The 24,033-nt window shown below is 43.9% G+C and overlaps 1 pseudogene; it reads right to left on the bottom strand.

Moving 5' to 3' along the window:
- Nucleotides 1-11,940: 11,940 nt before the first annotated feature.
- LOC105717411 (ubiquitin carboxyl-terminal hydrolase 39-like) lies at nt 11,941-22,317 on the bottom strand (annotated as a pseudogene).
- Between the last annotated feature and the right edge of the window lie 1,716 nt (nt 22,318-24,033).

The raw sequence follows: 24,033 nt of genomic DNA, 5'->3' as shown, positions 1-24,033 counted from the left end.
CTCATGCAGTACGCACCAGGCATACCATTCCAGGAAAGCAATCAGGAAACTCAGCCAGCAGCCATCAAGGGTTGGTACTTCCCTCAATATCTCTTGGAGGCAGAGACCATGGGAACCCTCTGGACCACAGTTACCTGGGAGTCCTCAGCCAGGATAGTTTGTCATCAGCAATTTTGAGTCATTTCAGTGGGGGCTGCAAAGCACTTAGAGTAAATCCATTGAGGGTCTGTTGACAACAAAATAATTGTTATTTCAGGTCCAATAATGCAATTTCCTTGTGTCTCCTTTTTTCAAGTGATCATTCCCTGCCCTGGAAAATGCTATGTCCCAGTCTCAGCATTTCTGCAATTTTGAGAAGGGGAAGGTCCACATCAGTAAATTCCAGCAACTCCCTGACTCTGACCCCGCATTCATTGGCTTCCCTGGTTCTGAGGCCTTTGGACTTGGACAGAACCACCCTACTGCCTTCCCGGGTTCTCCAGCTGGCAAGTGGCCTGTCGTGGGTCTTCCTGGTCTCCATAATCATGTCATCCAATTCCCCTAATAAACCCCTTCCCATATATCTATAAAATTTAATCAATTGATATTGTAATGATCCATTCTTTTATTTAACTCTTTTAGTGGGGCATGTCTTCCCTTGTCTTTTCTCCTGAGCAAAAGAATCACTAAATCCTCATTTCTTTGGAAACCAAAAACTAACAAAACCAAAACGAACCTAACTTAGGCCTTGCCACTCCTGCCATTAGGAAGGGACTTAGGCCAGGGCATGTGGTGGAGGCACTTCTCTGGGAGGCAGGAAAAACGGATGACTTTCTTACTTAATATGTGTTTAGTGCTTGCTTTGGGCCTGTGGAGGGCAGTGGAGTCTCTCAATGAGCTTAATTGTTATTGATGTTTAGTGAGCCATAAAACCCCAATTTCCTGCCTGCACCCCCAGCCATAAAATAACTGTTTGCAGCAGCCTATAAACACCCGCTGGTCACCAGGCTCCATTCACAGCACCTGTGGAGCTGGTTAATGAGCATGAAGCCAAAGCCTCCTGGACACCTCTTTCCTCTCCTCCTTTCTGCCTCACTAGCTCCTCTGACCTGCTCCCCACCTGGGGCCTCCAAAGGCCTGGCTTTGCCACTAAGCAGTGGCTAGAGCAGCAGCCCTGTGCCCTAGGTAAGGCCAAGGGTCTGGGCTGGGAGCCAGTGGTCTCAAAGGCCTGATGTGCCCGGCCCTGAAAGTAGAGCATCAGTCCTCTCCCGTGAGTACACGGAGTTCAGGGGGCCCATCTCAGGGCAAAGGGAAAGCAGGACCCCCAACCCCAGTAAACATCTCTTCCCAATGGATTAGGCCTTGCCGAGGCTGTAGCTGACGGCCTCAGTCTAGGAAGGCCCTAGACTGCGGTGAAAGGGCTCAGAAGCTGGGTCTCCACTTTCAGGCCCCTGCCTTTTGTGGCAGGCTGTGCATGGGGTTACCTCTTTGTGTCTGCACATACTACCCCCTACCCTGAAGCCTCCATGGCCTCCTCTGAGTGAGTCCCATTTTATACCTTCCCAACAGGTGGAAGGCTAGACATCCGCCTTAACCCAGTGTTACCAGTGGAGGGGGTCCGGGTTCTGGGCATTTTGAGCAAAGAACTGGATAAAATGCATAAACAAAGCAAGAAAAGAATAAAGCAACAAAAGCAGAGATTTGTTGAAAACAAAAGTATACTCTACAGGGTGGGAGTGGGCTGAACATAGGGGCTCCAGAGCCCCATTACAGAACTTTCTAGGGTTTACTCTCTAGTGGTTTCCCATCAGCCACTTGTTGTAAAGGAAGTAGTGGCCCACCATCAGTCTGATTAGTTGGCCTGCAACCAATCAGAGGCTGAAGTGAAGTTACAAAGATTACACTCTATGCCAGCGTCTGATTGGTTGTGGAAAGCAACCAATCAAAAGCTAAAATGAAGTTAAAACATTGCACTTCTATGCAAACAAAGACTTGGCCCAAAATCAGTCTGATTGGCTGAGGAAAGCAATCAATTAGAGATCCGTTCAATTTTCCATCTGCCACGCAGAAGAGGTTGAGGGGTGGTTTGCAAAGGGAGAAGCCTCTGGTCCTTTTGTTAATTAGGTGTGGAAAGTTGGGGTTTTCCTTTTGATTTAGTTCTAGGAAGGTGTGAATCGGCCTTAGGTTCCCTGCCCCCAGACCCTATTCTCCTGCCTCTCCAGGAGCCTGACTTAGGTGCCAGGTTTACCTGTCTCCTGCTGCTGGATGGAGGGCACCGTACAGGCGATGAGCATGTCATGTTCATACCTCACGCAGGGCCAGGACTGGACCAGGGGCTCCGTGCCTTTCTGAGGAAGAAACAGACAGAGAAAGGACAAAAGACAAAGGATGAATAGAAGCAGGAAAGAGTCTGAGCTGGAAGAGAACCCACCAGGTTTCTGAAATACTGTTTATTCCTGGGATTTTTTTTCCAGGGATACAATAAAAAGAAGGTGTGGTGTAGAGTGGAGGGCCCTCTGGGCAGGGAGTCAGGAGTCTCAGGCAGGCCATTCTCTCTTTAGAAACTCAGTTTCCCTGCCCGTTGACAGAGTTGGAGAGTTTGTTTCTAGAGTCTTCTATGTCTCAGATTCCGAGAATGAATGGAGGGTGGGAAATGGGGCTAGTCTTTATTTATTAACACATTGAGCTGATAATAGTTTATGAAGCATCTTTAATTCCAGCAGCTCAGATCTGGTGAGCGCCATCATCTGGCTAGGGTCAATATTCAGTGTGTATTTGCAATTCACTCCCTTTCACAGATGGGAGAACCCAGGGCCCTGGAAGGGGTTGGAGGTGGCCCCCATCCCATCACTGCCCACAGTCCAGTGGAGCAATTTGGAGCACTTTGGCTTTGGAGTCAGGCAGACCTGGATCCATTCCAGATCTACCCTTTACCAGAGGGACCCTACCAAGAGGCTTCTCTTTAAGCTTCAGTTTCCTCATCTGTAGAATGGAATAATATTTATTTCACCAAATTGTTGTCAGGATTAAGGGAGGAAATGTTTGAAAAATTCTTTGTACATGACCTATCCTGTGGTTAGCACTCAAAAAGTAGTAGCCAGTAATACTAGCGGTAGAGATAACTGGACAGTGTCAGGGAATGGAGCAGTAGATGTGTGATATACCTGGAGAGCCTCCTACCTGGGGCAGCTGGGATGAGCAAAATCATCTTTGAATTCTTGCAGGCCCTCAGAGACCTGCCACCAATGTCTTTTTGCACACATAGCACCAGCCAGTGCCCTGACAGTAATGAGAAAGCAGACAGTGGAAGCCAGAGGAATGAGGAACCATGAGAATTAGGCTTGCAGAGTGGGAAGAAGAGGAAGCTGGAGGCCTAGTGGTCCAGGCAGTTGAGGCCACGTGGACCTTCAGGGTCCCTGCATCCACCGGGACGCTCCTGTGGCTGTCTGTGTCAGCCTTTCCCTAGGGTGAGAGATAGATAAAATTTTCTCCATTTGCCTCCAGAGGGGTTGGGAGGAAGTGATGAGGGAGGCCGGTTCTGCCTCATTCAGTCCGAGGAAATGTCCCACAAGCTGAGCAGCCATCCAACAGGACACTGTCTACCTGCGGGCAGTGAGTTCCCCATCGTTTTAAGAGACAAAGGACAAAAACCCAACTTAACCTAGTTTAAGCAATCCAGGAAAACTGTTAACACGCCCACCCAAACCAAGGAAAGGTGGGGGCAGGACGATCCCAAGGTGCACTGGAGGCAGGGACCCTAGCTTGGTCAAGTTCCTTTCTCTCTGTCTCTCTATATTTCGTCTTGACCTCCTGTTCCTTCAGTATCCTCCAGTGGCTCCTGGGGACTATCCTGAAGCTTATGATTTAACTAGAAAGAAAGTTCTTGTCTTTTCCAACATTCATAACTACAAAATTCAGTGGAGGTCTTTGACTGGCCCAGCTTGAGTGGCACATCTAATCACAGGGGCCTGAGGAAGGCAGAGGTGTGATTGGCCTCCTCATGAAAGATCTGCGGGCTAGTGGCAGAACCAAACTCAGTTTTTGCCTTCACTAGACAGAAGGGACAAGGGATGGTGAGCAGACGGGAGCAGCAGACACGACCATAGGCACCTGTGAGGAAGCTGCGCCGGGATTTCTTCCAGAAGGGAGGTTGGCCTTGACAGGCTTAAGCCCCCTTTCATCACTTGCAGAGTCTAGAACCGCTTGCAGAGTCAGGACTCCCAACTTCACCTGTGGGACTCTGGTGCTGGGCACACCTGCCCTGTCACCCCGGGACTAAGGGCAGCCCAGGGTTCTGTGGATAAATGGATGGCCAGATGGCTGTGTTTGTGTCATAGCCAGAGGGGAGGCAGGCAGCCCAGGGACTGGTGAGGTAGCCCCACTTGAAACCTTAAGGGTCTTCACAGCAGTGAGACACGAAGTCCACAGAGGCCAATGTCTGCCTGTCCCAGGTCATATGCTCAGTCCAGAGCGGCCAGGAGCTCTTCTGAAGCAGAGGTACCCGCAGGTGCAGGGCCCCAACATTGCTCCAAGAGCACCCCCGACATCTCGGGGTATGAAAGGTGCCCTGGAGCTGTGCCTGAAGTTCAGAGCCTGCCCCCACCGCACGCAACAGCCCTGCACTGTAGAACCCCAGCTTTTGGTCTCATTCTCAAAGCCAGTCGAGGTGACTCCTGTGGGGCCCCAGGGGCCTCTCTTACGCTCTAGAGCCAACGATGGCAGAATCAGTGGACTCATTCTTTTTCATTCTCTTTCTTGGACCCTCATGCTGGCCAGTGGATGGGCTTTTCACAAGGCTGATGTTCAATGGGTAATTTGTATCTACAGGCAAGCAGGTGGCCATGCCAGGACACATTCTCCCATCCTTGTCATGCACGCAGCCTCTCAAGCTGCATTTGTGAGTCTCATGAACTAGTATGCAACTACTCCTGCTACCTGGATGTAATGAGTGTTGGATGTATCTCATGACATCTCACCACGGTGTCTAGACAGCCTTTCCCCAACAAGAGAGTGAGTTGCTCTGGGCAGGCCTTCTTTGCACACACATTCTCTCACCAAGCATAGGTCACAAGGTGGTTCTGGGAAGACCCTACATCTCTGCCTCTTGGATTGACCTAGTAGCCCCTGAGGGGCTGGGAACCAGCAATGAGAAAGGCCGGAGTGTCTTTGGGTATCTGCATGAGACCTACAGCCTCGGCTCCTGGTAACCTTCCTGGCTTCCAACACCTCCTTTAACTAGACACCTGGGACTCTTCCTTAGTTGTTCTGAAGTTCAGCTCTGAATTCCTCAGAGATGGGAAGAGGATGTCTTATCTAGCACTTTAGGTGTTTGATGTGGGAGCAGAGTTTCACATGGGAATTCAGGCCACCATATTGACTAGAGACACTTCTCCATGAGCAGCCAAAGTGATTCTGAAAATTTATTTCTTTTTTAAAATTGAGACATAATTTACATACAGTAAAATTCACCCTTTGGGGCGTGGAGTTCTATAAGTTTCGATAAATGCATACTACTAGGTAGCTCCTACCACAGTCAAGATAGAGAACAACTCCAAAATCTCCCCACTGCCCATTTATAGTCAGCTCTTTCCCACAGCCCCAGCCCCTGGCAACCACCAGTGTGTCTTCTGTCCCTACAGTTTTGCCTTTTCCACAATGTCACACGAATGGAATCATACAGAATCCCTTTTCTTTCATTTAGCAAAATGTGTGAGACGTATCCATGTTATTGCCTATAGCAGGAGATTGCTCTTTTTATTGTATTTTATTTGCTCTGTGTGTATGTATCCAGATTGTTTGTCTATGTACCCATCCAAGGACATCTGGATTGCTTCCAATGCTTAGTGATTACGAACAAAACAATCACATCCAGGGTTTTGTGTAAACATAAGCCTTCACTCCCGCTGGGTCGTATGCACGTTTAACTTTATAAGAAACTGTCGAGGTGCTTTCCAGAGTGGCTGTACCATTTTGCATTCCCACCATCATCGGAGGAGTTCTGGTTGCTCTGCAGCCTGGTCAGTGCTTGGTGTTGTTAACAAAGCGAATGTCTAAAGACGCAATCTGCTTATGTCAGAATAATTCGATGCCCTTTTATTGCTCTCAGGCTGGGGCTCTTTGGGTGTGCCAGGAGGCCCAGCACAGTCTTGCTGTGCCCCTTTGTGACTAGGCCCCAGGCCCATCACCCCAACCCTGGGACCCCCAGGATCCTGGGGGAAGTGTGAGCTTTCTCCTCCTCTCTTTGCTGGGTAGCCCCCTTCTCAACCTACAAACATCAATGCTTCTCCTTTCACTAACTTTCCTGACCCCAAACTCCAGCTGGGTAACTTGCATGTTCCCTCAGCATCCCGTGGTTTTCCTTCACGGCACTTATCACAATCTGGAGACACGTACTTCTCTCTGTGATCATGAGATTAAGGCCCATCTCCCCCTCCAGACTGTCATCTTGATGATGGCAGGAACCAAGTCCGTTTCCTTTGCTCTTGTTTCTCTAGTTTCTTTAGCACGTAGTGAATAGTCAATAAATGTTTGTCATAATCTTGAATAAATGACTGGTGGAGAGTCTCTGTAGCTGGGATGGTTCAGGAAAGACTTCAGGCTTTCTGTGATTTCTGGCAGGTGTCTGAACTATGGTGTAAGACAAGTTTCCCGCAGTCCCCAACAAACACTCTTTCCAGACATGGTCACACCCATCAAATACCCACATCAGATAAAGGGTGTGTGCTCAACTCCCCTTCCTGGAGCCCCCAAGCTGCTTGAGGTGCGGCCAGCTATCCAGGGGCACCTTCTCCCTTCCCTTCCTGGTGGGCCCAGTCTCTGGCATTTACAAGTAGCTTTGCTTGTTTCCGATCATGCTTTATATTTTATTTGCTATTCCTCCTTGTTAAATTATGAAATATTTTGACATAGAAAAAAGTAGAGAGGATAGTATTTAATTTACAATGGGCATCTGGGCTCCCACCACCCAGAATAAGAGAGAAATATAGCGCATAGCCCCTCCTCTCTGCCATCTTTTTCTTCTCTCTAGAGATAAATTGGAAAGTCTGGAATTTGCCCGTTACTAAACACTTATGTATGTTTTTATATATTGTGCTTTTTATATTTTAAAATTCTATATAAATATTATATTGTATGCATTCTTTATTAATTCAGTCTTTCCAATTTTACATTGGTAAGATTTATCCATGTCATATCTGTAGCTCTAATTCATTTACTTCTGGTGGTGTATAGTATGTTATTAATATTATTCAGATATACCATAAGTAGTTATTTGTTCTCCTGCTGATGGGTAATAAAGCTGTTTTCAATTTTTACTATCACTAACAATGTTGAATTGAGTATTCTTATATGTCCTCTTTCTGCAACAGAGTTTGCTCTAGAATGTACCCAGGAGCAGATGGCAAGGTTGTAAGAGACACGCGCCTTAAGTTATTATAAAATGACTGTCCAACCAAGCTGCACCCTCCAGCACTGAAGGAGTTTTCCCTGTTCCTCATCTTTATCATCACTTGGTGTTATCTGACTTTTAACTTTTGCCAATAATGGGGGTAAAATAAAAACTCATAATGAGATTAATTTGTACTTCCCTAATTACAAATAATACTGATCATCTTTCCATAGTTACCTTTCATACTGCTGCTTCTGAGAAATGTCTTTTCATGGTTTTTGCTTAGTTTTACGGTTGTTTGTCTTTTTCTTATCGCTTCACAGAAATCCTTTATATAACACTGATCCTAGTTCTTTGTCATCCCTATGGAAGATTTCCTCTCCCAATTAGTGACTCATCTTTCCCCATTGTTTATGGTGACTTCTGCTACACAAACACTTTTAGTGTGAAGACAAATGTATCCCTTTTTTCTTTCATAGCTGTGCTTTTTGTGTTTTAAACAATTCTTCCCTAATTTGAAACAATAAAAATATTCTATAGTTTATTCTGAAAGTTTTAAACTTTTGTTTTTCACATTAAGTCATTAATCTGCGTGGGAATTTCTTTGTTTGGTTGCAGGTAGGGAGCCAATTTTACTTTTTCCATAAAGATCATCAATCATCCGTACATGGTTGATTGACCAGTCCATCCTTTTCGCATTGATTTCCAATGCCATCTTTGGCAAGTATAAAGTTGCCTTATTCATGTGGGAATATAACGTTTTCATCTGTGTTTCTGGAGTCTCTATTCTGTTCTGTTAATCCATATGTCCCTCGTTGTTCCAGAGCACACTATCTCTATCACACCGGGTTTCTATTAAAATCCTAATACCTTCCAAGATAAGCTGCACTAACTGCAAAATTGTCTTGGCTACTCTTGCTCTTTCATATCCATACATATTTGGGATCCATTTGTCAAGTTCAGTAAAAAGGCTTTTGGGGATCTGGATTGGAACTGAATTTAGAAATTGATTTGGGAAAATTGACATATTTGTGTGGTCAAATCTTCCCAACTATGAACATAGCTTATCTCTTCATTACTGTGGCCTTCTTGAATGTCTTTCAATTAAATTTTATTGTTTGCTATATAAAGATCTTGTATATCTTTTGTTAGGTGTAGTCTTAATTTATTTTGTTGTTATATTTAAATGAAATCTTTAAAAAAAAATTACCTTTACTAGCTCTATGAGGCTAGAATGTAAAAAGTTAATTTTATTTTTGTCTATTTGTCTTTTTTTTTTTTTTTTTTTTTTTGAGACAGAATCTCACTCTGTGGCCCAGGCTGGAGTGCAGTGGCACAACCTCCACTTCCCAGGTTCAAGTGATTCTCCCTGCCTCAGCCTCCCAAGTAACTGGGATTACAGATACCTGCCACCACACCAGGTTAATTTTTGTACTTTTAGTAGAGATTGGGTTTCACCGTGTTGACTAGGCTGGTCTCAAACTCCTGACTTCAAGTGATTCACCTGTGTCGGCCTCCCAACGTGCTGGGATTACAAGCATGAACCGCCATGTCCTGCCTTATCTTTGCTTGTTTATCTTATATGCAGCACCCTTGCCAAACTCTTTTAGTTATAATTTATCTGTACTCTTGGGTCTTCCATGTGGATAATTTTTTCTGTTCCATCCTTGTTCATTTCTTTTTCTTTTATTACTGTTTGACTAGGAGCTCCAAATCAGTATTGAACAAAAGCAGAGATAGCAAATATTCTCCATGAAGTCAATGTTTTTTAAAGGAGAAATCTATTTGGATTTTCTATTTCTTTTTCTCTTCTTAATATTTTATTTTACAAATTTTCTATAATTGGTGTGCATTACATTTATTTTTCCTTTTATTTTCTTTAGAAAAAATTCAAGCTCCTAGAAAAGTAGAAAGTATACCTCCTCACCTATATTCACCAACCTTTAATATTTTGCAACATTGGTTCCATCTCTCTCTCTTTAAATACACACACACTTTCCTTTCATCAAGTCATTCAAAATAACCTACAAGTATCATGATATTCACCTCTAAACACTTTAGTGTGCATCTCCTAAGAATGGAGACATTTCCACATTCAAACTCATTATCATTACCATATCTAGGTCAATAACTCAATTACTTTATCCAACATATGGTCCATGTACAAATTTCCTCAGTTGTCTTCTGAGCATATGCTCTTATGTATCTTTGATCTCCTCCAGTCTAGAACAGTTTTCCCCATCTTACTTTGTGTTTGATTTGGCTTCATTCAAATGACCATTATATTGAGAATTTTGTCCATATCATTGCATGTAACAAGAGTTTATTTATTCTCATTGAAGTATAATATTTTATGGTGTGTGAACCATCACAATTTATTTACTCATTCTACTGTTAGTGAGGAGTTGGGTAATTGCTAGTATTTTGTTCTTAATAGTGCTGATAATAACATTCTTGTATACATCTCTTGTTGAACACATGTATCTACCCAGGTGGGGCATCATCACTGGGTTATTGAATGGACACATGTTCGGCTTTAGTAGAGACAGAGCTTTTCAAAGTAGTTCTACCAATGTATTCTCCCACTAGCAATGTATAAATGTTCTGGTCGCTCCAATGGGTATTGAATCTTTTAAATTCTGTTCATTCTGGTAGGTTAGTTATGGTTTCTTATTGGGCTTTTATTTTGCATTCCCTAATAATGAATAAAAACGCCTATAATCCCAGCACTTTGGGAGGCCAAGGTGGGTGCATTGCTTGAGCCCAGGAGTTCAAGACCGGCCTGAGCAACATAGCAAAATCCTGACTCTACAAAAAGTACCAAAAAGTAGCTGGGCATGGTGACACATGCCTGTAGTTCCAGCTATTTGGGAGGCCGAGGTGGAAGAATCGCTTTAGCCAACGAGGCAGATGTTGCAATGAGCCAAGATCACGCACCGCTGCACTCCAGCGGTTATGGAGCAAGAACCTGTCTCAAAATAAAAAAAAAAAAAAGTTGAACACCTTTTCACATGTCTATGGATCAAGTTGGGAAAAATTTGCATCTTTGCAATATTTAGATCTTCTTAATCTATTCCAGTAATATTTTATACCTTTCAGTGATGAGGTCTTGCCCAACTTTCGTTAAGTTCATCCCTAGATGTTTGATGGTCCGGGGTACAGTAAGAGGTTTCATTTAAAAATTTTTATTTTCTATGTATTGTTGCTGGAACATAAAAATAAAATTAAGTTTTTATGTTAGCTTTGAATTTAGTGGCCTTGCTAAACTTGCTTAGAAATTCCAATAGTTTCGCTGTAGATTCTTTGGCATTGTTTGCCTACACAATCACATCTTTTACAAATGATTGCAGTTTGGTTTCTTTCCTAATACTTACACTATTTATTTCACTTACTTGCCTTATGCCATTGCCTAGAACCTTCAATATGATGCTAATAGGTGTCAGTATATTAGCCATCCTTGTCTTATTCCCAGTCTCAGAGGGAAAGGCTTTTAATAATTTAGCATTAAGTATATTGTTTGCTGTAGGGTTTTTTGTAGCTATTCTTTACCAAATTTAGGCAGTTCTCCTCCATTCCTAGCTTGCTAAGCTGTTTTCTTTTTATTATAAATGGATATTTATTTTTACCAAATGCATTTTCATGTGTCAACTTAATCATATGATATTTTTTCTCCTTTGCTCTATCAATGTGATGATCTACATTGATTAATCTTTTGTGTTGTGATGTGATATTTGTTTATATATTGCTATACTAGATCTACTACTTGAAGATTTTTGTATATATTTACAAAATAATTATCTATAATTTTTTCCCTATAATGTCCTTTTCAAGTTTTGATATACAAGCTATACTGGTCTCATCAAATGAGTTGGGACGTGTCCTCTCTTTTTCCACTCTTTGGAAGAATTTATGCAGAATTGGTATTATTTCTTCCTTAAATGTATGGAAGAATTCTCCAGTGAAGCCATTTGAGCCCAAAGTTTTCTTTGTAGGAATATTTTTATAAACAGATACAATTTACTTAACAAGTATAAGAAAATTTAAATTGTCTATATTTTCCTTCATCATTTGCCAAGTCCATTTCTTTTTTTTTTTTTTTCATTTAAAAACAGGAGAATATTTAATCCATCTGAAAATACACATCAGGAAATGAGGGGAACCATAAGAAAATCCTCCACCTCTAACAGACAGAGTGAGGTTACTGACTTCCTGCTTGCTCCAATAATCCTGAGGCTTGATGTTTGTAAGAAATTATCGGTCCTTCAGCTACTCCCGGATACTCAGACGTAAGTTACACACATCTGGAGAAGGGCTCTACCCTGCTGAAGCTAGAAGGGAGCTCGATGCGTGGGAGAGAATCAACCTAGAAAAAAATGATCAAAGAACAGCTGGGTGACAGTGTGGGGCCATCCCAGGCAGGTGGGCTCCTGATGCTCTGCTTAGCCAGAACCCATACGAGCTGGGCTGGTCCAGGGAGCCCACCAGCCAGCCTGTGTTCAGCTACAGCTTCCGCGTTCTTATTTATCATCATCAGCCACAGCCTTTGGGAGGAAGCAAAGCCCTAGATGCCTCCTTCAAGTCCCCTGCTGGTTGGTTTCATCATTATCTCGCCTCTTCCAAATCTGAATGTAAGCCTCCAACAGCATGATCATCTGGGGAAGGATGTCAGTCACCTGGAGGTCTTGTAATTCATACCATTTGCCTGTCCCATGATGAAGCATGTGGATACGGTAGGAGCCCTCGGAGGGTTTCCCGTCATGCATGATGTTGGCAATGAGATCATAGGTGGTATTCCTGTGTACTGCTTGTACTTCTTCAAACAAGTATTCTCTCAGATCCACATTTGTAATAGGAAAATTCACAATAGTTGGATTCTTCTCAACAAAGAAGTTGTTCTTAGTGAATCTCTCGATGCAAAAATTAGATATGGAGGCAGCTTGGTAAGCTGGAAGCGCTTTAGAAAGTTCTTGTAAGTCTTACATTCCTTCTCAGTGATGCCATTGAACTTGGCTAGGATGTTGAAGAGCGGCACTTGGGGAATGATGAGCTGCTCATTCTTGTCCTTGTAGAGGGGAGCAGTAGGAAGGTCCAGCGTCAGGTACATAAAAGTGGACTCCACCATTGTCTCCTGGTACTCGTCATTGTGAAGCAACTGCTCTTTTCCTTCTGCTGGCAGATCAGGATGGGGAAGCTTTTTAATGAAGATCCTCGTGGAACCCTGGAAAACATCAGTCTTCTTTTTCTCCTTTGTGCCCCCCAGAGCTGAGTGCAGAGCATTCAAAAACCAAGACAGAAAGTCGACTCCATCCCCTTGTTTAGTGATCTGAAAAGTCTTCTTACTGCAAAGTACAACTGCCTGAAGCATCTCATGGGGAGACACATGTGCCTTGAAATTTCGAGGGTTCCAGAGCTTTCTCATCAGCTCTCCAAAATGCTGGACCAACAAGAACATAATATCCCCTGGAGGACGCTTGATGTTCTTATATTTGTCTTCTTCGAGAAAGTAGTTCTGGAGAGGAGGAACATTAGATAGCTCCTGAAGGACGGCATTGGCATACTCATTGGCCGTTATGTTATTTAGTCCCACGATACCCGGCAGTTAAGTGGTACCATCATATGCCTGGGACAATTTGGCTTGCTTGTCCAAGTTTGCAATTTGCTGCTTTGTGAAAGTGGGCTTCAATACATACGTGATATCCTCCAACAAGGAACTGATGATCTCATAGTTGTCTGGAAGGCAGTAACACTTGAGGATGTGGAGGTTGAGGAAAACATGGTGGCTAAACTGGACACTGTGAATGTAGGCATGAGACTTCAAACCGCAGCTTGAAAGTACTTGCCACACACCAGACAGGCGTAAGCATTGATATGTGAGAGGGAGCTAGAACACAGTTTCTCAAAGTCAAAGTCCAGCACACTTCTATTAATGGTGTCCAGGTATGGGCAGTGGCGGCTCCTCCGGTCCTCAGAATCCATTCAGCCATTCTTTGCATCTTGGCCAGGCTGGTCGTGAATTCCTGACCTCGTGATCCACCCGTCTCACCCTCCCAAAGTGCTTGTCTATTTCTTTTTTAAACAAAGTTGTTGACTGGGTGCAGTGGTTCACACCTGTAATCCCAGCACTTTGGGAGGTCGAGGCAGGCAGATCACCTGAGGTCGGGAGCTCAAGACCAGCCTGACCAACATGGAGAAACCCCATCTCTACTAAAAATACAAAATTAGCCAGGCATGGTGGTGTATGCCTGTAATCCCAGCTACTCAGGAGGCTGAAGCAGGAGAATCGCTTGAACCCAGGAGGCAGAGGTTGCAGTGAACCGAGATCGTGCCATTGCACTCCAGCCTGGGCAACAAGAGTGAAACTCTGTCTCAGAAAGAGAAAAGAAAGAGAGAAAGAAAAAAGAAAGGAAGAAAGAAAGAAAGAAAAAGAAAGAAGGGAAGGAAGAAAGAGAGAAAGAGAAAAGAGAGAAAAAGAGTTTTCCATTTTATCAAAAATTTTAAAATAAAATTGTTTATAATGTCTTCTTACACACTTCTGTCTGTAAGACCTGTAGTGACATCCTCCTTACATGAATAATTTGAGTTTTCTCTTTGTTCTTGGTCAGTTTTGGTAGAGGTTTATAAATTTTACTAATCTTTTCAAAGAACCAACTTTAGGCTTAATTGATTTGTCTTTATCACATGCTTTGTATTTCACTGATTTCTGATTTTATCTTTATTATTTTCCTCTTTCTACTTTCATTGGATTCAATTAGCTTAGGATTTTTTTTTGGTGTTATTGAGATAAGAGTTTAAACCATTGACTTCATTCTTTCTGACTTTAGTATACATATCAAAGACTGTAAGTTTTTCTCTAAGTACGACTTTGCCTTTATCCCACATATTTAATATATCTTATTTTTATTGTCATTCATCTCAAATTATTTTCTAATTTCTGTTGTAATTTCTTTTCTTGACATATGAATTTTTAAACATACATTGTTTAACTTCCAGGCAGTTGGTAATCTTCTAGTTGTCTTTTCAATGTTAATTGCTAGCTTAATTCTAGTTATCAGAGGGTATACTCTAAATGCTTCTAATCTGCTGAATTCTTTTTTGAGGCTTTTAAAAATAGACCAGCATGTGGTAAATTTGGTGAACATGCCATGTGCACTTGAAAAATGTGTGGATTTTGTCACTGTGATACTGTGATTTACAAGAAGAAATATCTATTTCAGTCTTTGTCCCTGGTTCTCGGCACAGAACTTCTAAAACCCTTGTAATTTCCTGAGCAGTAGGGGTGCCAGGAGCCTCTTTTGCTCTACTATTTGGTCTTTTTCGCTGGTTCCTGACACATAGCTTTTAATTCCCTGGAATCTGGGGAGTGATAGGAGCATCTTTTTCTCTAACGAGGTGTCTCTTTCTGGTTCCTGAATGGGAGTTGGTCACCAGAGATAGAAGCCCTGATTAGAACCATGGAGCTTCTAGCCCCACCTCGCATCCTCTGGGAAGAGGAGAGGGGCTGGAGATTGAGTTAATAACCCATCATGTGCAAGTGATGAAGCCTCCATCACAATCTCTGCACTCCAGAGTTCTAAATAAGCACATCCATGTGGCAAGAGGGTGTTGCACGCCAGCTCCCTGGGGGCAGAGGCTCCTGCACTTGGGATCCTTCCAGACCTCATCCTTTGTATCTCTTCAACTGTCTGCTTATCAGAAATCTTTTCATATTCTTTAATAATGTAATAAACTGGCAAATGTATTTCTCTGACTTTTGTGGGTTGGTCTTGAAAATTGAACCTGAGAAGGGGGTCTGAAGAACCTCTAATTTGTAGCCAAGTTGGACAGAGTTTGTGGGTAACCTACCACTTGGAAGTGATATTTGAAGTGGGGGGCAGTCTTGTGAAACTGAGCCCTTCATGTGTGGGATCTGACTGTAACTCCAGGTAGATAGTGTCAGAACCTAGTTACACTGTAGGACACCCTGTCCACTGGACAACTGTTTACTGTCTGTGGAAAACCCCAAGCACATTTTGGTGACCAGAAGTGCTCTGTGCTGTGTTGAAAGTAGAAAAAACAGTTTAGTTTTTTTCTATCTTATAAACAGTTCTCAGTTGCAGTGTTTTTGTTGTTGTTTGTTTTGTTTTGTTTTGTTGTAGAGACAAGATTTCACTCTAGTGCTGAGACTGGAGTGCAGTGGTGTGATCTCAAATCACTGCAACTTCCGCCTCCCAGGCTCGAGCAATCCTCCTTCCTCAGCCTCCTGAGTAGCTGGGACTACAGGCAAGTGTCATCATGCCTGGCTAAATTTTTTTTTTTTTTTTTTGTAGACGTGGGTTCTCACTATGTTGCCCAGGCTGGTCTCCAACTCCTGAGCTCAAGTGACCCTCCCACCTCCGCCTCCTAAAGTGCTGGGATTACAGGTGAGGTAATTGGCAGTGGTGTGTGTGTGTGTGTGTGTGTGTGTGTGTATTAACTGGGTCAAGTTTAAGTTCTTTTTCATATCTATATTCTTCATTGTTTTTGTCTGATTGTTCTATCAGCAATTAAACAAGTCACATCATTAAAGTCCCCTGCTATGACTGAGGATTTGCCTCTTTATTTTTTAAGTCTTACCAATTGGTGCTTTATATATTTTCACATTATGATACTGGGGGCATGCAGATTTAGAATGTGATATCTTTCTGGTGCATTTACACCCCCGCATCCTTATTTATTTCCCCTCTCTCTAGTAATGCTTCTTTCTGCAAAGTACACATCATCTGACATGTCGTCTTAGATGTATAGTGACCTCAGTATTTACTTGGTTTGTATTTGCATAATGTATCACTTGCAATTCATTTAAAGTTTCTTCTTATGTTTAAAGAGTTTCCTAGATCAAATACTCCCTTTTGAAACTCTGGCTTCACTTGGGCATCTCTGCGGTGACCTCCCTACTGCCTGGGTCCCAGGCTCGGTGTCCTGTCCTTGACACCTCCTGCACTGTTTAAACCTGATCGGCCACCAGGGATGAAAAGATGTCTTTAGGGCAAACATCAAATCCAGCAATGTCTTTTCCTTCTAGTCAGCATCTCTTGTCATTTCTGCCCTATGATTTTTTTCCCTGACTCGCATGCCAGCTCAAACGGGCTTTTGAAAAACATTTTACTTCTACACTCTCAAGCGTTTTTAGATCTTTCTGTATAAAGAAGAGTTTCTTGGAAAATTCATTCCAAAATATTTCTGAAAATGGAAGTCTCTTCTTTCTCTGTTCACCAACTGGGCTATTTGTCATTTTCTTATCAATTTCTATTGGTAAGATTTCTTTCTATTAGGGATATTACCCGTTTACTCATCATATGTTTGTACTATGCCCTCCTCGAATAGACTTTGTCTTTTGACTTTGTTTGTGGTGTCATCTTTAAAGAGAAAATGTTAATACTTATGAAATTGAATCTGTCCATTTTTTTCTTTATGGCTTGTGTGTGTCATATCTTACCTAATAAGGTATTTTCCATCACTATATTTTATCTTTTTAAAGTTTTAGTTGTTAAGCCTTAATCCATCTAGAAATTGTTAATGTACACACTGTATAGAAAAGATCTGACTTTATTCAATTCAGATGCAGAGACGATTTAGTAAATAAACTACTCAACCCACTGAGCTGGAACGTCACCTTTCTTGTGATTACATTCTCACATATTTTAGGTCTATTTGTGGACTCTCTTTTCGGGGCCAAAGATATATTTGTGTATTTCAGTGCCAAAGTCAGACTTATTTTTATTCTATACCCGTAGACCAAAGTTTTCATTATTTTCTGGGGCAAGTTTCTCCTCACTACTACTTTTCAAAATTTTTCTTGGCAATTCTTGAATATTTATTCTTCCATCTGAATTTTAAAATTATTTTCCTATTCCAAGGGGAATTATATCATATCATTATATTTTTGTGTTATACTTCATGTTAATTTAGGAAGCATTTTTTTTCATCTCCTCTTTTAGACATATTTTTTCTTCTTTTCTGAGATGGAGTCTCTCTCTTGTCACCCAGGCTGGAGTGCAGCGGCACGATCTCGGCTCACTGCAACCTCCACCTTCTGGGTTCAAGCAGTTCTCCTGCCTCAGCCTCCTGGGATTACAGACGCCTGCCACCATGCCCAGCTAATTTTTTTTGTATTTTTAGTAGAGATGCGGTTTCACCATGTTAGCCAGGCTGTTCTCGAACTCCTGGCCTCAGGTGATCCGCCTGCCTTGGCCTCCCAAAGTGCTGGGATTACAGGCGTGAGTCACCGCACCCAGCCTAAAAATATTTTTTTGATGCACATGTAGTCGAAATTGCAGAATGAATATGCTTCTGTACAAGCAATATGCTAAGTCGTCTTCTATACATGATTTTATTTAATTTTCACAACAAGCTCTAGGAAGGGATTATTGATATCTCCATTATAAGTTAAGAAAGAGAAGGACAGCAAAATGAAATAACATGCCCAAGATCACAAGGTAAGAGCAGCCAGCCATTTTAGTTCTGGTCTTCCATGTGCCATGCCCATAAGGTCATATGAGCATCTGAGAACCCATTTCCTATTATTTTCGATCCCTTTTTAGCCTTGCATTTTTTTTTTTTTTGAATCTTTGAGAATACTGTTAACTAAGTAATAAACAAAGCTTCACTCTGTATAAAATAGAAGATTTGCTCTGGCACCTCTCGGAACATGGATTTCATCTCAAAGCCCAGCCCACCTGCCTGCTGGGGCCTGGTCATTTCATTCATTCTTTCACTCAGCCAGCAGGTGTGTGTGGGGTGCCCAGTGTTAGTCTTCATATGTCATGGTGGAGCCACTGTCAGAGATCAAAGAAGAAACAGGCTTTGCTCCAATGAGCTTACAACATATTTGAGGGGTTACAAATGCACACAGAGAGGGAAAGACTAAAGCACAGATAAAAACATCCAACTCTAGACTAGTCTCTCTGGTTCCTGTTCACGCCTCAGGCCCAATGCCTGGCAGGTGTAACATCTGCTTGTAGAAGGAAGAAATAAATAAAGTCAATAACACAGGAGGCTATGGGACAAATGGGATTGACAGAAGTTTATTTTACACATCCACGTAGAACAGCTGTCTCCATTGGAAAAAGAAATGCAATTAAGTACACACCCCACTGAGGTCCTTTCTGTAAGGTCACCTTTGAAATAAAGGAGGGGTTGGCTGGGCGCAGTGGCACACACCTGCAATCCCAGCACTTTGGAAGGTCAAGGAGAGGAGATCATGAGGTCAAGAGATCAAAACCAGCCTGGCCAACATGGTGAAACCCCATCTCTACGAAAAATACAAAAATTAGTTGGGTGTGGTGACAGGCGCCTGTAATCCCAGCTACTCAGGAAGCTGAGCCAGAAGAATTGCTTGAACCGGGGAGGTGAAGATTGCAGTGCAGTCAGCTGAGATGGCACCACTGCACTCCAGCCTGGTGACAGAGCGAGACTCTGTCTCAAAAAAAAAAAAAAAAAGAAAGGAGAGGTCTTTGATAACAATATTCTTGTGATGATGAAAGGAGGTGACATTCTGGGGCACTGAGCAGAAACAAAAGCAGCTCTTTCTCTCGTTCTCATTTGCCTGGTCTAGTTCCTGCTTGAGATGAGGACACTGTTCTGTGGGAGGGTCCCAGGAAAGGAGTTGGGAACAGCATGTGGGCTTGTTCCTGTTCTGCCTTGGCTAGGCTGGCTCCTTTTGCCACCTGTGAGACTGCTCTAGTCTGGGATCTTCACCGATGTTTTTTCTGGTTTATCAACTGGCTCATTTCTCTTTTAGAGAGTTAATTTTCAACTGAGATCGTATCTCCTAATTTAAGGCTCCTATTTCTTTTCAAAATGTGAGACGTTTAAGCAGGAAGGGAATTTAGCAATCTGCTCATTCATTATTTTCCAAATTAATCCATTGAAGATTATATGCCTCAAGATCTTAACTGATTTTTCACCAAAAAAGGAAGGGAGGCCTCTGTGGTTAAGACAGTTTGAGAGTGCCAGATTAAAGAAAATCGAAGAGGCTTCTTGACCACAGGGCTTTCCAGGGCTCCAAATACCTTGATTTTATTTGGCATGTGTCTTTAAATTGCAAACAGAGGGCTGTAATCAGAACCTCTGGGACTTTCGGTTTCACCATGTTCTGTGTGCCATAGGACTCAATTTGTAAAACTCCAGCCCGACCCTCTCACTTCACAGATGAAAGATCTGAGCCCCAGAGCAGGGAATGACTTGATCTAGGTTCCCCGTTCACTGGTGGCCGGAGCTGGAATCCTGACTCTGAATTCAGGCTCCTTTCAATTAAAGAGACCATTCTTTCTGAGCTGGGCAGATTGAGAGGTGAGCACAGTTAATGTGGGGGTTATATGTGACATAAATAGAAAATCACAATGGCTTTGCCAAATACGGCAACCCAGAGACGAATGGAGGGTTGTAGTAAACCCCAGAAGGGTAGTAGGATCTGCTGAGCTGGATGGTGGTGGTAGGAGCTATGGGCTCACCTCCTCTCTGTGTCCCCTCTGCCACTCCCAGCCCCCATGAGAACCCTTTGTAGCTGGGCTGCAGCTCTGCGATGCTGGCTACATCTCTAGTCTCCAGTGTACATGCTCACGGCCCAGCTGCATGAGGGAGGAGTGGGCTTCAAGTGATGGGAGGAGTCTCTCTCTTTTTCTGAAGAGACCTAGTGTCCCATGCTGAGGTCAAGTCTGACTTCCTGGAGCATCAATTCTATCTTCTGCTTCTCGTGGGGTGGACTCCTTCTGTTTCTCTACTTCCTACAGAGGAATCCATTTTGATCACTATTAAAGAAAATTGGAGACACAGAATAGGTAAAGAAAGCCTAGGTCCACTCCCAGCAAAGAATAAATCTTGTTTTTGTAATCACCCAGTGGGTTCTTCTTGCCCACTGCACAGATACAGCTGATTCACTGAGACAACAGTATTGCAGTAAAGAAAGGGTTTCATTAATGCAAAGCTAGCTACATGAAAGACGGGAGTTTTTTTCTCAAATCAGCCTCCCTCAAATATTCAGAGACTGGGGTTAAGGATAATTTGGTGTGCAGGGGACTAGGGAATAGGTGCTGCTGATTGACTGGGGCTGAAACCATGGGGGCATGGGAAGCAGTCCGTGTGCACTGAGTCAGTCTCAGGGTGAGGGCCACAGGACCAGATGAATCACAAGTCATAGGTCCGGGTGGGAGTCAGATAGTCACCAGAAATGTAAAAGTCTGAAAAACATCTCAAAAGATCAATCTTAGGTTCTACAATAGTGATGTTATTTATAGAAGTAATTGGGGGAGTTACAAATTTTGTGACCTCTGGAACAAAAGCTGGTTTAATATGCCTACATCCTAGCAGAATTCAGGGCCCTCTCATGATCCTAATCTCATAGCCTTTCATTAGTTTTTACAAAGGCAGTTTTCGGCCCTGAACGAGGAAGGGGTAGTTTTGGGAAGGGCCATTATCATCCTTATCTTACCTTACCTAAAGGGTAAAGTATAAATGAAATTTCTACCAAAGCTAGCTTGGCATACGCCCAGGAAGGGACAGGGACAGCTTAGAGGTTAGAAGCAAGATGGAGCCAGCTATGTTAGATTTCCCTTAGTTGATAGTAATTTTGCAGAGTTGGTGTCATTCTTCTTCCTACTTTTCTAAATTATTTGGTGCAGAGAAACACCTGGGATTGGAACTCTCAGGAAAGAGTAGAACAATATTTTAAGGAACAGGCTGGCAGGGCAGGGCAGGGTTTGGAGTAGGGACTAGAGCTTCTATTGAGGCTCACAGACTACATCTGAGGATGGCAGAAAGCCCCAGGGTAAGATGCCAAAATACATGATTCAGTGACCATAGATTGGATTATTATTAATATTGTTAGTCAGAGTCTTGCTCTGTCACTCTGGCTGGAGCACAGTGGCACAATCTTGGCTCACTGTAACCTTTGCTTCCCAGGCTCAAATGATTCTCCTGCCTCAGCCTCCCAAGTAGCTGGGGTCACAGGCATGCACCATCACCCCCGACTAATTTTGTATTTTTAGTAGAGATGGGTTTTTGCCATGTTGGTCAGGCTGCTCTCTAACTCTTGACCTCATGTGATCTGCCCACCTCAGCCTCCCAAAGTGCTGGGATTACAGGCATGAGCCATCACCCCCAGGCCATAGATTGGGTTATTAAGAGAGTTTAGGACACCTGCAGGGGACAGAGTTCCACCACCCTCGCTCATAATCATCTTTGCATCCCAGGTGTGTCTGTGTCAAGCCTTTCTTTTGCATTAGGGCTGATCTGGAGACAATGCTGGGCCTCTGGAAGCCTCTCATCAGATGCTCTAGCAACACCTGCGAAGGGGAGGTTCCCACAAAGAGACTCTGGACTCTGCTCTGCCTATCCAGAGGGCTGAGAGAACCACAGAGCTGGCAGTGAGCCCTGCCACTGGGTTGCGCTGTGAGACATGGAGGAAGGACTAGTGGTTGGTTTTGGAGGACACATCTCAACTTCCCCTTTGAGGTGGCTCCTGGTCTGCATCCCCCACCAGGCTCCCAGGGGATAGGGGAATGCTGCAAATGACACTGTGCTGTACACAGAAGAGCCTTACCATTATTGTCATTGGCCATTGTACTCCGTGTACTAATTCCTGGTGTTCTCAGGGCCTGATCTTAAAGGCTCTCCCCTGAAAGGAACATTCTTCTCTGCCTCCAATCCACACCTAACCCAGGCTCCACCTTGAAGAGCTGGCCTGGAGGAGCTGAGGCAGCATGGCACCTACTTTCTCTTGGGAAAAGGTGGTGTGTTTCTCCTCCTTCTTTCCTGGTCCCTCTTCCTAGCATGACCTATGCAAGTCCAGGGTCCCAAGACGGGGCAATGTGGGAGGTGAAACCCACAGGAAAGGTGATGTGAAAGAAAATCTTGGGGTGAGGGATAAAAGGGTTGCTGAACAGCCAGGGATGTGGGATGTGGCCCTGCCCATCCCCCCCGACCCCGGGATCCATGCTGATCCTGGCCCCAACTTAGTAGTATGAGGGTTGTCTCCTGTAGGCATAAGGCAAGCTCCTTTGGGAGGACAGCTTTTTGCAACAGTCGCAGCCAGCTCCCTGCTGCAGGTTATGGTATGTGATTGTCTGCTGTTGGGGGAGCCTGGGATGAGGCTGCTCTGGCTGGATCCCTGGTGGCTTCCGCTGCTCCTTGGCCTGAGCCTGCACAAGCGCTGGCCTCTTCTCCTCTGGGCTCCACCCCCTCCCCGGGCCCAGCCAGCCTCCACTCTGTTCTGTTCTCTCCTACCATTGATGCCTCTCTTCCACCAGAGCCCTTCTGGCTCAGCACCCCACACTCTTCACCCCCATAACTTGATTTCCCCGCTCCCCTCTCAGCGCACACTCAGATCCTAGAGTCTATTCCCTGTCCAGTATATTCCCTTTGCCTCTGGCCTCCACCTTCTCACTGGTCCCCTGGGCAGGTACCACTCACTCCTGTGGCATTAACTGGATTTTCTCACTTTCTGTACTCCTGATGCTCTAGCCTCACTGGTCAGGGCTAGCCAGTTCTTAGAGTTAGCACAGTTCTTAGAGTTAGCAATCGCCTGTGAGTGCCCTTTTCAAATAGAAACCAACCAATCCACAGCCCATACCTGCCCTTCTGCCTCCTTCATCAAGCTCTCACGGGTTGAGGCAATATTCCCCTGTTTTCATCACCCAGGGTCAGATACCAAACAACTCAGGACAGCTCCTATACCCTGAAGTCCACTGAAATGATTCCAACTAGTCAACTCTGAACCTGCTGAGCCTGATGACCCTGCCCTGCCCATGCCTGTTCACAAAACCCCAGCAAGGGCTCTGGTCCATGCTCGCCTCTCTCCTTCTGTCTCCCGACTGCTCCTAGTGCTTCCCCACGTGGCTTTGCGTGGTGTGCCATGCCTCCTGTTCTAAGGATCTCTGAATATAAAAACATCTCCCTTCGTGACAGTCATTTCTAGGTCGATGTGTTTCACCACACCTGATTAAAACAAATCCCAGGCACGTTTGAAAGCACCTGCTCTTGTTGGCCTTCTTCTCAGGGTAGACATCTGCTAAGGGCACAACCCTGTCCACCCCCCAGTGTGCTTCCTTCCTTGCCCACAAAAGGCCTCTCTCTTGGACACTCTGCAGCCAGGCACGTGAAGGCTGGTGGCATCTTCTTCCTCAGTCCTGATATCCAGGAGCTCCTGGAGATACGAGTCAGAGAGAGAGTGGATTTCCAGATTTGAGGAAAGACAGAAAAGAGGGCAGGATCATTTCCCCCAAAAAACTGAGGCCAGCTTGCAAACTGGGACAACCCTGGAGTCCTTTGCTGACCCACAGGGCCTCAGAGTCCCTCAGTGTTTCTGGAGCACCAAAGGCAAACCAGAGAAGTGGACTGTCCTCGGCAGCCCCCGCACCACACAATCTCATGGGACTGTTTGCAGTGGAAATGGAGCCAGCTCTTTTGGACATTGTTGGAAACCTATATGCTTTTGTTTCAAAGCCAAATCATTCTTCAAAAAAGCACGAACCAGTTATGTCAACGTAGATGCATATATTTAAAAAAATTAAGTACTCAATTCAGTTATGGGAAATTTTTAGTGGTAAAAAAATCTTTTGGGGTCTTCTCTCTCTAAAAAGCAAATCCTGGTGGCTATTGTCCTAGTTTCTGGTAGCAGTTCCCCAATAGAGATAAAAATAGTATAAAATAGT

This window comes from Aotus nancymaae, unplaced genomic scaffold, assembly GCF_030222135.1.
Source record: "Aotus nancymaae isolate 86718 unplaced genomic scaffold, 86718_ANA_hifiasm-v0.15.2.pri h1tg000059l, whole genome shotgun sequence".
Taxonomy (NCBI): Eukaryota; Metazoa; Chordata; class Mammalia; order Primates; family Aotidae; genus Aotus; species Aotus nancymaae.
The sequence above is the reverse complement of the archived record's forward strand: the minus strand, read 5'-3'. Positions and strand labels throughout refer to the sequence as shown.